This window comes from Colossoma macropomum, unplaced genomic scaffold, assembly GCF_904425465.1.
Source record: "Colossoma macropomum unplaced genomic scaffold, Colossoma_macropomum, whole genome shotgun sequence".
NCBI classification, from domain to species: domain Eukaryota; kingdom Metazoa; phylum Chordata; class Actinopteri; order Characiformes; family Serrasalmidae; genus Colossoma; species Colossoma macropomum.
Genome location: NW_023494810.1, coordinates 9,778,843 through 9,788,387, shown reverse-complemented (window position 1 = coordinate 9,788,387; position 9,545 = coordinate 9,778,843). Strand labels below are relative to the sequence as shown.

General features: G+C 40.3%; 1 protein-coding gene across 1 annotated transcript in view; it reads left to right on the top strand.

Annotated features, from left to right (window-relative positions):
• The first annotated feature begins 53 nt into the window (after positions 1 to 53).
• Positions 54 to 9,545, top strand: part of si:dkey-49n23.1 (semaphorin-3D) — a 55,648-nt gene continuing 46,156 nt past the window's right edge. Inside the window, 1 exon segment of the mRNA XM_036559434.1 lies at positions 54 to 228. The gene's annotated coding sequence lies outside the window, so the exon portion shown is untranslated.

Sequence of the window (9,545 nt, the reverse complement as noted above, 5' to 3'; positions counted from 1 at the left end):
GAAATACAGGTGGGGAAAAAACAATGTGAACCGCGCTTCCAGTAGGAGTGGTCGGCACGCGCATTGACCGTTTGTTTATAGGCTTGTGCGCGCACGAGGGCTGGAGGGCAGCGCGAAAACCTCATTGACGTTAAGTTACTCAGTGGTTTGGCACCGGCAGCACCTCAGAGAGTAAAAGTGGAATAAATAATTAATTTAGGAAGGAAAGAAGAGGAAAGTTACAGTTCGGTAAGTTAGCTAAAACTTTTTAAAATGTACTAAATGTACTAGTAAATATCTACAGTGGTAAATGTCTTTTTGTCGGTTTTGTTTAGCGGTTTGACTAATCATACTAACTTTAAACTGATATTAAATGACAGCAAATTTCCATTTTCTTACTCAGTTGCCTCTCTAAGCCTGTTTAGCTTGATAAATTACGGTTATTTATATGGAGCAAAACAGGTGGGGAGTACATTAGCCGGCTAATATTTTTGCCTTGCTAACGTTATAAGGTAGCTTTACAGCAACAACTGAATATAGTTAGATATATCTAACGATGTAACTAGTATGGCCGAAAGTCTGAATCCACCACCAAGAACCGGTTTTATTTCACTGGAAAGCAAGTTTTGTCGAGTAGTTTTCCTCTAACGAGACCACAAAATTCTTGGTTATAAGTAAAAATAATAAAGCCATGTGTTTTGTCCAAAATTTGCTTTAATCAAGCTTGAACTCTGTCTAGCGTCAATTCTAGACTTTTCCAGGGAGCACAGTTTGTTTCACCTTTTCCTTTTACAGATGTTGAGCTTGAGGTCTGGTAATTGTATAAATTGCTTGGCCTCAGAAAATCAAAGTTTGAACTTGAGTAACATTATGTGTTCATTTTTGAAATCAGATTAAATCAAACTAGTTATTGGACTCAGACTTTTGGACCCTACTGTACTATGTGTTCATATTGCCAGCATAAAAGAGTGATCCGGTCAAGAGTTTAGAGCTTTAAATCAAATGAAGCACACTTTAATAGTTACACACTCTTTCATGGCAATAAAAATAAAAATGAATCAAATGAATAACAGGTTTAAAATGTGAAAGTCGTGATGTAAGCCCAAATGAATTTTAAAAGCTGTAAACAAAGCAGGTCACACAGTAAATAGCCTTTTCTTTGTCCTTTAATTGTTTCCTTTTCCTGTTTTGTGGTTTGCTTCCATACATGAAACGTGCTGTGCTTATACTTTGATTGGTTTGTTTCCATCAGTTAAAGCAAATATGGGGGACAGTTATCTCAACCAAACCATAAAAACCTCCTTAGATGGTTTTATGTCTGATTTATTGTTAAAACTGTGATGTTTTGATTTGATGTGCATGAGGGATGGTTATTAATCAGGGAAAAGTGTGCGTCTGTGTGTGGGAGTGTTTTTTCCCCAAAAATGGAGCAGTAGATAAAGTGGTCTGATTTTTGATATTTGTGTTAGCCAACTTTTTGGTAGGGCTGGAAATTCATGTGCTATCACTGTAGATAAATTCTTTGAAATTTGATTATCTGAACTATAGATTTATCAAGCGCTTTCACCACATCTCCCTTAATCATCAGCTTCACACGTGAAGAGGGTCAGATGGATGGGGAGGGTGAGAGTTCAGTATGGGTGTAACTTGGACTGTGTTTTTGTGCCTTTAGCAGATCAAAAGGAGATGAGCTGGGGAGAAATGGAGTGTGCAGTTGACACATATGAACCCTTGCTTTGGAAGGAGGCTCGTCTTGGCAATGGCTTGAAAAAGCAGGCTGCGGGATTCTCATCTGTGCTGGGCAGGACTGCAGTGCAAAATCTATTGTTCTTGTGAAATTTACCCAGCTAGTGACAGTAACTCAACCTGGCAGGGCAAACAGTGTGACGGTCTGTGCTCATCACTGCTTTCTTCAGAGTGTTATAGTGCAGTCAAAGAGATGCATCATTTATCTGGAAATAGTGCTATAGGAATTAGATTATATAAGCACAAAAAGGAAACTTACTAAAAATCTGATTCAAATCGGCCGTGGACAGAGACTGCCTGCATCATTCACACAGCGAATCTCCCCTTTGGGGTACTTGTGGTCAGGGTGTTGGCCGATTTTCATCCTGCTTGCCGATCCAAGACTAAGGAAGCTCTTAAATAAAAGTCTGTGGGAAACAAAACTAGAACTGGACACTGAAATAACATTAACAAGAGGGAGATGTGTAACTGTATACTGTAAGACCTACCAAAGACAGGTCATAATTTCTTATCAGTCATTTTTGAATACTGATTAAGTCCTTTATTATTTCACTCATTCCTTGCTTGAAGGCTTTTGTCTCCTGGAAGTCCTGTGGGATGGTTTAAAGAGAACAAAGTGAGCTGTTTGTCAGATGGGCCCCATTTCTAGCTTGGTTGTGGTAAGTTTTATGTAGCAATGTGGTCTTACATAGTCAAAGAGTGCGAATGGAAAAGAAAGAAGAAAAAGCTATAGGCTGTTATTTTGCTTAATGGAGTTTGGGACATCCCATTATGTTTTATAGAGAAGATTAAAAGGACTTCAGTTAAGTTTCCACTCAGGAGTAGGTGAATCCTTCCCTCCCCATCTGTTATATGAACTGTTCTTTGTACTTCTCACACATCCCTGACTCATGCTGGTATGGCTCTGATTTATACATTCAAGACTGTTTCTGCTGAGCATCTGAGCATCTGTGTCTATTTTATGTCCATTTTATGCTCTCGTCTGTACTTTTCTAAAGGGCCATTGCGGTCTTTCACATGGGTTAAGTCAATGGCATGTTCGTTGTTGTTGTTTTTCACATAACACACTGTTGTAGTGTCTGTGTGTAATTTTCTTGTCAAAATGTCCAAAGTTTGCTTATCCAGTGTTTCTTCTGATATCAAGATTATTAATCAAAGAGTTTGTTGCCCCTCTGCTGTAGTAACAGCCTATACTCTTCTGGGAAGTCTTTACAATAGATGTGGAAACTTTGCTGTGAGGATGTGATTGCGTTCAGCCACAAGAGCATTAGTGAGGTCAGGTAGTGATGTTGGATATTAGTTCTGGATCACAGCACCACTCCAGCTCATTACATGCCTATTGGATGGCAGTCCATCACTTAAGAAAACTCTTCACAGCCCAGTGCTCTAGCCAGAGCTTGGTATTGCGCATGGTGACCTTAGGCTCATATGTGGCTGCTCCTGAATGTCCTATTTTGTGGGTTATGCTTTTTATGCAGGTTATATGAGCTGTTTATGCACAATTAAAAACGTGTGTGTTAAAGCAGCAAAGTAGCTGACACACTTGAATTATCAGTTAAGTAATTCGTACATTTAATCTGATTATATTCATAAATTGCCTTAAAATTTCTCAAAGTGGCGTAATACAAAACTAGAGTGCTGTTCTATGGCACAGTAGGGAACTGTGCTAGATAGCTGGAGAATTGGATAGCTGGAAGCAGATATTAGTGGTTTCATTGTGAGTCATTGAAATAGGTCCCCAGTGCTCGAGGCCAAGTTAAATTCTGTGGTATTTGTGCAAGCAGCTGTTGTTTATTGCTACTAATAATCAGAGTTTACCTAAAAGGACACTGCCAAGGCTACAGCGAAGCTGCTGGGATGCCTTCCTTTAAGCCCAATGTGTTTTGTGAAAGGTTTATCCCTAAATTAACCCCTTTGCTGTGTCTCTTGAGGCCTTCTCTGCTGTTCCGGTCTGGCAGTCTCCTCCAACCTCTCTATTTGGAAAAGTTTTGCCTCGGGCACTACTCTGTTCTTCCTCACCCGTCTAAGATCACAGGCTGGCAAGATGAGGCGGTTGTTTTCACTGCAGGGGACTAAGAGGGTCATCGTCCTTTTCACAGTATGGACCCGCTGTGACTTGAGGTCGAGATTCAGGATGTGGTTCTTGGAGATCGGTTTTCTTTTGCATTGTTTACACTGGGGTTACGTTACTGTATATAGTGCAGGGCTACATGATGCTGTAGAAATAACAATCATTACATCAGACAAGACTTTAAGGCCCAATCCTGTTTCACCTCTTGCCCCTACTCTCCGTTTTGGGTGTTCACGCCTAGGGGGAGGATGTCCCGATTTTTGTTGAGATAGAGGTGTAGGGTGAAGTGTTAGGGCTATATTGCCCCTTCTATATGGAGGTTTTTCAGAGGCTCACTTCAAATAGAGTGTTCTGAGAAAAAACAGCATAATGGCTGCATAAGCAACCAAAGAAACCCACAAATGTGAGTATTTTCTTCATAGCAAGCATAAAAAAAATCATTAGTAGTATGCTGCTAAATGTAGCTAGCTAAATTCCCCATTCCAAGTTAAATAGTGCAGCAGTTCTGACGCCTGAGGGGCCAGAATGTAACTGCTGCACCATTTAAAGTGGAATGGGAAAATTCGAACAAAAAGCTGGCAAATAGCTGACTTCAGCGTCATATTACTGAAGAATTAGGGGTGGGCGATAATAAATAATCTCCCCTCTTTGAAGGCATATGATTCCCTAAATGTAACTAGAGCCCAGCAGTGAGGTTGCTGAACTTTACCCTCCTCTGCTATCACTGCAGACTGGCAGGGTTGCCTACAGAGCAGCACTAGTAGCCTGTTAATGAAGTAACGCTCTTTTTTATTTGAGGTTTGTCTCACTTCGTAGGGGAAGACTTCAGCCACTACCCCTTGTAAGTCAGCTCCAAGAGGTAACGTGGCACTTGAAAACAAGGGGTAGGGATAAAAATAAGAAATGAATTTGAGCCTAAGATTCACACCTTGGTGCCACTTGAGGCTCTAGCAGTGCAGAGGCTGTAAAGCATTTTCACTGGGGTGCTTTTGTGCTTCAGTTCCTACCCTCAATTGTTCCAGGGCAAATCGAGCAGGCGGGAATAAAACATCACATTGTTACAAGCAAATCAGTTTTGAGAGAGAGTTGTCCTGTTATGACGGGGATGTGACTATTAGTCACTGTTTTGACTTACCATGAGTCATGACAGAAAGACATCAATCTTTTATTGACAGTGGTAAAAAAAAAAGGGTGGCATATTTGTGAACATCATAGATGCTGATCACAGCTCATGAGTCATATAACAATCCACCCAGACCCATTTTGGTTAGTTGTGGTCAGGGTGTTGTTACATATTCAATCTGTGCACTAGTCTGAGACAGCGGAAGTTCTTTAGTACGGTCTAAGAGAAACAAAGGTAACACTGGAAGGTGCAATAACATTAGCGAGTGGACGCTACGTGCAGTCAAGTCATTATGAAAAGGCTATTGTAGTTATTGGGGCTTAGTAGTCTCAAAAGTATTTTTTGTTCCTTCCTCTCCTGCTGTTTCCTGTGTGAGGAGGAGTGGAAGAAGGAAAGAAAGAGAGAGGAGGACACAGACCACCCAAACAGAATGTCACCAGTGTCCTGCTCTCTCACACATCGTCTACTGCGGTCTGCTTCACAAATGTTGTATACGTTCAGCAGAATGTGGAAAATTGTGACTGGGTCATTTAAAATTAAATTTCCCACAGCAATAAAAAGGGATTTTCATATTTTTGCCTTAGCCTGGCAGAGCAAATGGAATCAACGGCTGACCTAATGGACATCCAAACAAATCAGTGATGTTCCTAGAAGATTCCATGATGTTCCTATAAGAATTTGGCTGATAGAGCTCGAACACTCAATATTAACGATTACATACTAAAAAGAAATCAGAATTATTTCAAACGCTGTTAAAATAACATGTTATGAAACTGCTTGCAAACCCGCCACAAGTATCTGTCAGTGTGGATTAAAGGTGTGTAAAAAGGTGTATGAGTTGAGAAGCTCAGAAGCAAATCAGTGTTGAGAGAGAGTTGTCCTTTGTTATGGCACGGATGTGACCATTAGTCACTGTTTTGACTTACCATAAGTGATGACAGAAAGAGATCATTCTTTTTTTGGCAGCGGTGAAAAAAAAGGTGTCATATTTGTGATCGTCATAGATACACATTTCCGACAGACACATCTCAGACCAACCTGTAGGTTTTTATTTGTATGTTAAATTTTGTTTTGTACTTTAGAAGCTTTGTTTAAAACCATTTTGTGCATTAAATGTGTAGTTTTAGCTCCTGAACAGTTCTGGCTTGTGAAAAAATCAAAAGCATTTGTTGCTATGCCCTTAATAAAAATGTGTGTTCTTTCAAGCAAAAAACCTCTGAAGATTTTCAAAGAACACTTTTCAAGATGTTTTGATCCACAGCGCACGTAGAAATAACAACATAAGAACAAAAGACAAGGTGGAAGTCTCGGCTGAAGTGTTTAGTTAATGATCGTGAGTAGATACAGTGAGGTTCTCACACTCAAAAAAGGCTTTTTTGGGTTAGTTCTGACGTTGAGCTTAATACATAAGCTGTGAAATAAAGTGTCTGTCTTTAATATAAATTGTTTTTATGTATGGCTCCAGATATATAACATAGGGAACTTACAAGAATATGTAGTTTTAATTAAGATATTTACCTTGCTTTACCCTTTTTTTCACTACTCTCTCAACTACTTCTCAACAGGTGGCAGGTTTGGGCCGCTAGCCAGAAAGCCAGATTATAAATCATTGTAATTGGCCATTTGTAATTAAATTGCCCTCCATCCTTTGCTCTCAGTTTGCGTGTCTTGGTCAGGGAGTTGGCGCAATGACAAACATTGTCTGTGGCAAGTGGCTCAATAGCCCATTGTATTGCTTCAGTATTATCTTAATTAATAGCCCCTTATCTTCATGAAGTCAACAATAACAGAGTTTTGCCAAGCAGTGAGCTTCCTTCCCAGCGTGCATCTGAGTAAACCTGCCGCCTGGCGCCGATTTCAGGAAGACTCAGAAAGAGGCTGGAAGTGACTCCATGTGGGGCAGACTGAGGGAGGTTTCCTCTGTACACGCAACCAGCTGTTGATCTGAAGAATAGCAACGGACACTGAGATGTTGTAGTATATTCTCCATAAATTCTACAGTGTTATTACTTAGAGAGCTCCAAAGATTATTTCCTCACCAGAAACAGAATCTATTTGCGACATGACAGGGAAATACAGTTGACGTGAACAAGTCTATTTTTCGCCCTCCATTGTTCTTGGCTTTACCGCGACTCCACTGTTTGGAGTAGATTAAGCAGCTGTTTGTTATTGTATTACAGCAATTCCAAGTTGGCATGAAGTGGCACTGTGTTTGAGGTGCTGAACCTCTCTGGACTCTCTGGTGATTTCTTTGGAGTGGGAACATGATATCTCTGTGGTCACTAGCTTGCAGTGTCAGGTGGTTGAGTTTGGTGTGCCTGTATGTATGACACTGTTCAGGCTTCAACTCATGCTCCAAATGAAACGGGAAACAGTCCTCTTGATAACCAGCTCAGGGTCCAAGCTTTAGATAAGCTCCTTGAACATGTGTGCTTTAGTCACATAGCTGCTGACAAGAAATCTGAAGCTACTACTTCTGTGAATGGGAATCGGATTCTACAAAGCGATCATGATTCAAATGTGCCGCTGAGATCTTTTCTTATTCCACAGTGGAAAAGCAGTAATGTTGAAAAAATACAGTGGTGAAGTTCTTACCTGTTTTCAGCATTTAAGTTTATCTGTCAAAAATGTTTGCAATTAAGCATGTTGTATTCTGTTAAACCCTCTATTAAAGGGGCAAAATATAACATTACTGGATACTGGAAGACATTTTCACATAATACAGTATGCCTGAGGTTATTTTGCTTTTTTTGGAGGTTTTGGAACAGGTTGGAACAGCCTGAATGCACCAGCAAAGCAGTAGTGCTATATTTAAACATGGCTATGAAAAACTATGATTTATTTTCAATCCAACATTTGCAAAATAAAAGAGTAGGGCTGCATGGCAAATCGTATTTTTATCATTAGCACGATATGAGTTTCTGCGAAAAACACATCATTAGAGCGGCGATGACAGAACAGATCTAATTACCTCAGCACCAGGGAGATGTCATCACATTACAGACACAAACTGTTACAAGCCAGCTTCTCTGCGCTGGGACTGAGCCTGTCTCCCACGCAGGAGACAAGTAACTTTAGCACCAAAGTACAAAACATACACTTGGAGACCTTAAAATGTCGCCCATAACTCAGCTTTAATGGAAATTCAACTCAAAACAGCGTGCAGCAAAGGGGAAAGCACCCAGCACACAGGCTAGCTAGCCAACTGAGCTATATATTTCTATTTGGTTTTGTAGCCTTTATAGAAAAGATGTTGAGGTAATGCTGACTGTTTTTTAGCCCTTCAGTGCACAAAAAAATGCAGTTCTGATGAGGGAGTTGTTGGTATTTCATTTCTTTTTGCTTTGCAGAATAGTAAATGATGGTTTTGTAATAAATAAAAATTTGTATTTTGTATTAAGAGGAGTTCAAAGAGAGGTTAGTTAGAGATTTCTGTTTACACATCTCCAAAAAAGTCTGCACTTGGGTTGCATCCAGCCAGAAACTAATTATTTTAATACTAATTTATTGCTTCTCATATCGTCATTGTGATATCCGACTGCCTTATTGAACATGGCGTTTTATATCAATATCATGCAGCCCTACTTAAGAGAGAAAGAAAAAGAGAGGAAAATCAAAATAATATGATTTTATCACAAAAACGATGATATATCACCATATTGCCCACCCTTGCAAGCCACCAGACTGTGATATAGATGGGGGAAAGTTTAAGGATCTTCATGACCTTCTCTTCTGAACCCAGCTAAATTGCTGCTAATTGCTTACACTATATATTCCTTCACACAGAGTCCATGATGATGGGGGAGCCACACCTGGAGCAAAAACAGCTAGCTCTACCTCTCACTGTAGACCACTGGGTGGGAGGGCCATGTTGACCCCTGTGGTCTTGGTGTCAGAGAAGGCTCTGCAGGGAACCTCACGTCCCAGCTCTTACTGTGTTTTTCTCGCTTTATAACAACCAGCACTGGAATTCTCCAGGGCAAAAAGGTCAAGATAAATCAGGTGGAGATTATGTGGAAGTATGAGGCAGACAGGCTTACAAGTGGAGATTAAAACCCATTGTCAGGGACTTGCTTTTCGTCTCTGATTTACTTCCTTTTTCGTATCATCCTGCAGCCTTGCCTCTCTGATGGTTAGTGGAACTAAAGGCACATGGGCCTAATGGCTATAACCAAAGGATTAAAGCTGTCCTCGTAATTTTGCATTCCACACACTATCTGCTTTGGATTAGGTTTGTTTGTCTAAATCATTTGTGTCATACTGCATAAGTTATCACACCGTTGACCTCCAGTGAGCAGCAATAACATCATGGAGTTCAGCTGTAGCATCTGTAAATTTGCAGCCAGTACATCATGTGCTGTCTCCTGACAGAACTGTGAAATAGTACAGGGGTTGGCAAACTGCTTTCAAAGAAAGGCTGCAGGTAACGGTAATTGTTCTTTCTCTTTAGTTTATGCCATCTTATGTCTTTCTGTATATAAACAGAGCTTAAACATTTCACAGGCTCCAGATGACACCATGACAGACCACTGCAATTACAGTCGGACATGGCTATAAGTAAATGTCCCAACTAATGCACTAAGGCCGTGTCTTTGGATAAGTGGAGCACTCTGGAAGTACTTTGCT